Source organism: Leptosomus discolor, chromosome 1 (assembly GCF_034619465.1).
Source record: "Leptosomus discolor isolate bLepDis1 chromosome 1, bLepDis1.hap2, whole genome shotgun sequence".
NCBI classification, from domain to species: domain Eukaryota; kingdom Metazoa; phylum Chordata; class Aves; order Leptosomiformes; family Leptosomidae; genus Leptosomus; species Leptosomus discolor.
In genome coordinates, this window is record NC_141391.1 from 23,766,812 (window position 1) to 23,773,875 (window position 7,064).

Sequence of the window (7,064 nt, forward strand, 5' to 3'; positions counted from 1 at the left end):
ATCCTGTAGCTTCAAGAAGCCCAGCCTGATATGCACACTGCATAATTAAGCCCTGCTTTGGCAGCAGGGCTGTAAAATGTTTCTTCATTAATTATGGAAAAGCAGAAAGGTTCTTTTATTTAGATGCAATGCTGGACTGAGGCATTCACTGTCCAATGAATAGTGCTTTGTATACTGATAATGGAACAGCAGTATACATTGCACAACACCATCAACAGCATGCTGCGAATAGCGAGTAGACAAAAGTGTTACTAAATACAATTTTCAGAATGTTCAAGTGAGATTGGTACTTCATCATCTCCAGCTAAAATCCAGTGTAAAAGGTGGGAAATACAAGCTAAGAGACTTAATTAAATGAGTCAGCTATGAAAACCGATGCTTCAATTTTGTCGCCACAGCATCAACTACAAAATCAAAAATCCTCTTCACTTTTCCAAGACACCATTGACAAGCCCTGGCTTAAATCCCTTTCTCTTGGCCTTACACTAAAAATCCCCTACTATGAGAAAGTAATTACAGCGGCAGGAACAAGGCTGAGGATTTACCAGTCCCACCGTGTCAGGAATTGTCTCCTCCACCAACAGCTCTCAAACACGCTCCCGAGACATGTGGATTTAGATTAATGGAGAAAGGCAGGTTTCAGGCCAATCTTACAAAAATCTCATCTGATGAGCCACGGGAATTCTGAATGCACACAGAGAGGGAAAACTATCTCAGAAGGAAGACAGACCTAAGTGCATTCGTAAGTCAGTTCGCTCAAGCAGTCTCCTTCCCACTTGAACCTCACCCAAATCCACGTCAGCCAGGATCGCTTTCAGCTGGACACTGGCCCACCTCCCCAAAGTAGTGACAGGGCAGTCCTAAAGTATGAACTGGGGTAAGGTGACAAGAAGCATGTTGCACTGGAGCATCCCCTATGAATCTCATTGCTTTCTAGGGCAACACAAGTCCTAAGCTTTGCTTAACTCCCACCAGAGTGATGCAGATATAATACCAATACCAGTGATCTCATAATACAAAAAAAAAAAAGCCCTCCAAAACATAACAAAGAAATCCCTGCCACAAACTGCAGCCAATGATGAGCAAGATACCCACAGGAGATGTGTTAATGGATTTATTTTCCAAAGCCAGTGTGAAAGTCAAGACCAGTCTGACTCAGAACCAGACTCTGGATTTCAGGACAAACATGGGTTTATTCTGTGGTACAGAGACATCAAGAAATGCTAAAGGACTAGTGAAAAACAGTTTACTTCTTGCTAAGTCAATATTCATTGGCAAGATTTAGACATTCAAGGGCCTGAACAGAGGACTTAGAAGCCACACAGAAGAACACAGGGAAGTCCCAGCTAAGGCTATTAAAAAAAAGACAAAACCAAACCAACCAAAAAAAAAAACCCAGAAAATGGAAAGAAGGTAGAGACATGGCCCTGCTCAGAAGCTGAGCGATGAGCCAGGGAGGTCTGCAGAGATGCAGCGCAGGCGGGCAGGGCTCGCCTGCCCTTTGCACAGAGCCTGTGGGCAGGCCTGGATGGACGCCTGAGGCTGAGCTGGAACAGCCACAGGGGAACACCAGAGAAGGTCAGAGGAGATCTTCCTGAGACATTTCACCCTGGGTGAGGCTGTAGGTCCAGGCCTCCCCAAACCCCAGTGTTATTTTGTGTTCCTCAGGCTTTGCACCTCTGAGTTGATATCAACCTTGCTGAGCATACTGGGTTTCATCCTACAAGGTGCTGAACATGAAAATCAAGGTGAGGGAGAAGGGTATCTTGCAGGGCCATATAATATGCAGAAGGAGAAGCTTTGTGATGTGCACTCACTCATCAACACATGGGTTTCTATGATGCCCACATGACGGGAATGGGGCTAACCCTAAGAGCAAGACAGCACTAACAATATGCTTGCTTGCAGTGTGTAAGTGACCTACTGTCCCCATACACCGCACAAAGCTCTGTGGTGAACAAAAGCAAAAGGTAGAGGTCAGGCTGTGTGGTCTGACATTACCTTTCTCTAGGAAGTGCCTCCAGGTGGAGGTGGATCGAGGTCCCCTACAGGTGAGTGCCGCTGTCCCTCCTCATCCCACCACCACTGACACCCAAGGAGCTCTGGATGCTAAGTCTCTTTTAGAATTTTGTCAACGTCTCTGCTTCAAAAACATACCACCTAACAATAACAGTAGCCCTTTATTTCCTACCTAGCCATTTTACTTAAATTTAACTAAATCTGGTATCTTGCAAAATGAACATGACTCACTGGTCCTAAACCAATGGCAGTTTTATTACAGCATTTGAAAATGAAGGCAGATCTGGTACCCCATGCCCTCTCTTGCCACAAACATCATGAGAAATCACTTCTTTGGCAAGAACAGGGCTGGGGACGAGCAACGTCCCCAGGAGAGAAACAGCCAACCCCTGGCAAGGTTTCGGGGGGCGATGGGATGTAGGATTTATTCATTAAAAAAAGAATAATCTAGTGAAGTATTTCAAGCTTATATATCACTCAAGAGTATCCCATAAGAAACATATTTCAAAAAGATTTCATTTTGAAGCTCCCTCAGGCGTATCTACAGGTGTTCACAGCTGTATTACAGCTATCAAGAATAAAGCAGAACTGCTTTTCATGAATAATTTGTTTAGAAGAGGGGCTATTTAATTATGACAGACCTGGAAATTAAGGCCAACATCCCACAATTGGCTTAATGCCAGCAGACAGTGCTCTTCTGGCTGATCTCAAGACCAAGATAGCAACTTCATCCTGCCCAAAAAGCATCAGAAAGTCTAAGCGTCTCTGTTGTGAATAAAATACCTCCTATGACCCACAGATAACAGGCGGGGAGCTGGATGCAGGTGCACAGTACCTGGGCTGCAGCCATGTTCTGCACCCCTCACACACCACGCTGTCCTTCATCTCACAGATGACTGATCACCATCCTAAGCAGCTCTTGCACGGTTTTGTTGCTTTTGAAACAGCAGGTAACAAACCAACCTTTCACTTTCAATTATATTCACTGTAGCTTGGCAAAGAGACCTTCCATACAGACAAGAAGGATTTTTTTCAGCAGAACAATCTTTTGGTTTAGCAGGATGCAGTACAGGGGCCATCACACCTCTGCCCAAAACCTTTCCTCTGATATCATTTGTTATCTTCGCAATTGTATCAAAGGGTGATTTTGGCGGAGATTATGATTTTTCCCTCCTTAGAAGTTGGATCCGGCTATGATCTCGCTTTCTGAAACAGCCATTCTCGCCTTTGAAGTAAGGAAATGTGTTCTGGGCTGGTTCCTCTCACTCCTGCTACCAACCAAACTTGAAACGATAAGCCTTTTTTTTGAACCTACGGTCAGTATTCCTATGGCACAATACACTCCCAATCACATAAAACAATATAAATTATTCCAGAAATGTTACCAGATGGTACATAACCACCTTCAAGTTGAGGAAACTTCATCTGAATGAACATAGATCGGCTTTGTTCTGCACACACCTAGCTCTTACCCCTGCTTTAGCTTCAGTTTCTCCGATGAGAAACACCGAGCTGCAAGCCCTGGCCATTAAGACCCCGGTTAGGAAACAGCTTCACTCCAAGGCTCTGGGCACCTTCATGTTTCAGCAGGAGCCGAGGGCTTTGAGAGCAGCGGGAAGCAATGACACACCTAGATAACCTAGCAGGGTGGACCCTGGGGCAGGGGCCACATCCTCGGGTGAAATCCTGTCCCACTGAAGTCAATGGCAAAACTCCCACCGACTTCAATAGGGGCCAAATTCCACCTACTGCTACTGGTCCTTGTCTTTTATTTACAGTGCATTTTATGTTTGTTACTTTTGTTCCCTGTCCAAATTCTTGTGCCTTGACTGTATTGTATTTTCAAATAAAATAAGATATTCTTCCTCCTCTTATCTAATGGTTAACATACCTATTATATCAGTTTGATACATTTCCTTCCCCATTAACAACATTTTAAAAAGGGACATTCTTCAAAACAATCCCATAAGAAAATAAGCAATCTTGCATCTGGTTAACAGCAAGAAGTAAACCATAACAAACATCTGTCCAGCTAAACATAAAACACTATGTGAAAAAATAAGCTGACAGGGCACCATTTTACATAAGCAGTACTATCACTTCCTAAACAACTACAATTTGTTTCAGCTTCTGAAGAACCAATCCTTATCTATTTCAAGGCCTTGCTGTTCTTGAGAATTTTCTTCTCCAATTCACAGAAGAGCATAAAATTAAAGCCAGTTATGCAGAACAAGGCGTCTTCTACTAAGACAAGAAGAAAACACAATCCTGACCCTGCTGCATGGGCAATAAACACCCTAGGCACCTCCTCGGAGGAAGGGCAAGCAGAAATCCCCACTCAACATTGTCCCACATAAGCTTATATCCATTTGGAAACACATGGAAACCCCTACTGCCATCAGTACCCTTCTCTTACAGCAAAGTGATGTCCTGAGGACAGCCTTTTTTTTCTCCTCAGCATCCTTTTGATCTTCAACAAATGTATCCCCCGTACAGCTGTACCATCACTGCTACTAGCCTGCAGAACAAAGAGCTTGTGCTTATGCCATGTTGGTATGTTTGGCAAACAATGTGGAATGGGTTTGGCCCTCTATTTTTATTTTAAAAACGTGTCAGCTCACTGAACAAGCATGTAGTGAGGTCAACATTTTGATCAACACACGAGTAACAATCACATTTGGGAGCCCTTTCCAAAAGGCTGATTTTGCTACTTCCATCCCCCAAGGTAGCATCATTCTCAGAGAAGTCCTATGCAGAAGAGGTGGAAAATCTTAATTCCTACTATTGCCATTACAGTTATAGTTATTTTGGGCGCGTCAGATTTGACCGTAGACTCCTAGATGCAAAGAGGTTATGTTGTACGGAACCAAACCAGAACCACTGAATGCTTTTTGAAGCATCATTCAGAAATACAATGAGGAAGGTCAACAGTCATGGAAGCGCATCAGCCCCGGGTGCGATTCCTTATCGAATAAAGCAGGAATTGTGTCAGATATGTCCTTCCAAAATGTCTTGCTTTGGAAAATCTCCTGTGTTTTGTTACATTATTCTGCAACAAGTGACAGAGCAGAGACAAGACTGCTACAGCAGGTGCTGGACTTTCCCCACAGATATTTGAACACCTATCTCAAGACTTTTAGAAACAGAAGCAAAGGACGTGGCATCAGACCCTAAGATGCATCTGGCTGTGTCCCCGAAGCTGCTGCAAGTGTGCCTATCAGCTGTGCTGGACAAAGCAGGCAGTTAGAGAGGACACACCTGGGACAAGTGCTGAGAACTGACTCAGAAACTGTGGTCATAGCCATTTACAGATGCCTGCCACCAGCAAAAAGGCTGATGAAAATAAAAGCGTTAGCATCGTGCAAAGCTGGAAGATACGCCACCACAGCAGCAGTAATGGCAAGAAGTCTAAGCCAAAAGCCACCGAAGTAACTGATTCTTTGCATTAGTTTCACTGTGTGTAAAAGGATGCTGTCCTGCTGAAGTATTCTAACCAGCCGAGGAATTCTTGTCCATGTGCTGTTAAATTTTTCTCTTCTTGATTGCCATAATTTCTTTTTATTTTTCTCATGTGTGCATATGCATGCATATATCTCAATAGACATTACAGAAATGTAGATTACACCAGTGCATATATATATGGATGCTAAATATTCTTTGCCAATTCTGTCATTACAAACCAAGATCAGCCACAAGCAAGGCATTCGCTACTCAAAAGGGAGCCATCCAGTTAACCATAAACTATGCGCTACCCTACACACACGTGGGTGTGCAGTGTATACAAAACACAATCTTAACCACCTGCTTAAAAGCACACTGCCAGTAAGAAGGGGACCATTTTAGTCTCCTCTGTTGAGCACAGCTGCTTCAACAGCACGAGGGAGGTGGTGCTGGGGGACCAGCCTGCTGTCAGACAGCTGGGGATGGTGCAGGTTTCTTCCCCTCAAGCTCCCAAGCATTAGGGACATTTCCAAGGCAGCATCTCCCGCTCTTCTCCAGGCACCTCATAGCCCTGGGGAATTTCTTCCATTGGAAAAGGAGCAGCCAGGTGCTCTCTCTAATCCCTATACCACCCACTTACCAGCAATCAGTTACTGAAGGGGGAACATCAAGTCCCGCTGGACATGAAGAAGGTGCTGGTGCTCCAGCATTGCCTCAAGAGAACAGCAGGGTGCTGCAGGTCACCCACCTGTTCCAAACTGTTGCAGCTACTGGCTGTACAAAGGTTAGAAATTCCTGTCCCATCCCAGGATAACTTCTGAGATGGCAAAGATTGTCCTCTTCTCCAAGCCCAAGCAAGAAGTCTCAACTTTCCCAAAATTTCAATGCAAGCAAACTTTAAGGTTTTGTCTTACCTGCAGAAAACTAGATCTGGGTTATTTGTGATGATACATGAAACCCATTTTGAAATGAGTAATGATTTTTGACCAAAATAAAGGAGAGGGGTTCTCGCTCTGAAAGGCCTAAGGGGAATGCTTCAACCTCAGAATTGAAGCTTCAAAACCTCCAAAATGGAAGTTCAGTGATGGCCATTCTTCTCCACAAAGCTTTAGCTGTGATTAACATCAAATGTGGCACACAGTAAGCCATTCAACAGGTGAAAGACTAGATAGACATTAATTTTCCTCCTTGGCTACTGCAGAAACATGGAACACATCAGGCTTAATTTGTAATGGGGAATTTGATGTTACGATTGCTCTCCCAACTGCGGGCACAATGAAAAGCTGGGATAGGATACAAGATAAGTCTTCACCACCCAAGTGTTGCAAGTACAGGTTAGTGAAACGCCTGTTAGACACAAACTAGATACAGCGCGTTCTGCCTCAAAGCAGGAAAGACTCAGGTGCAGCCAGACCATGTGTTTGTTTTGGCAGGGCTAAACCACGAAACCAGATGTTCCTCTTCTCACCCTACTGCGTATCACCCCTGTAGCTGTATCAGAATAACCACGTGGGGAATCGTGCCGCAAACGGCATCACTGAAACCAACCCAATGTTGTGCCTACAACTGACCAGGTGGCAAGCCACTGCAGCCAGCAGCCAAGG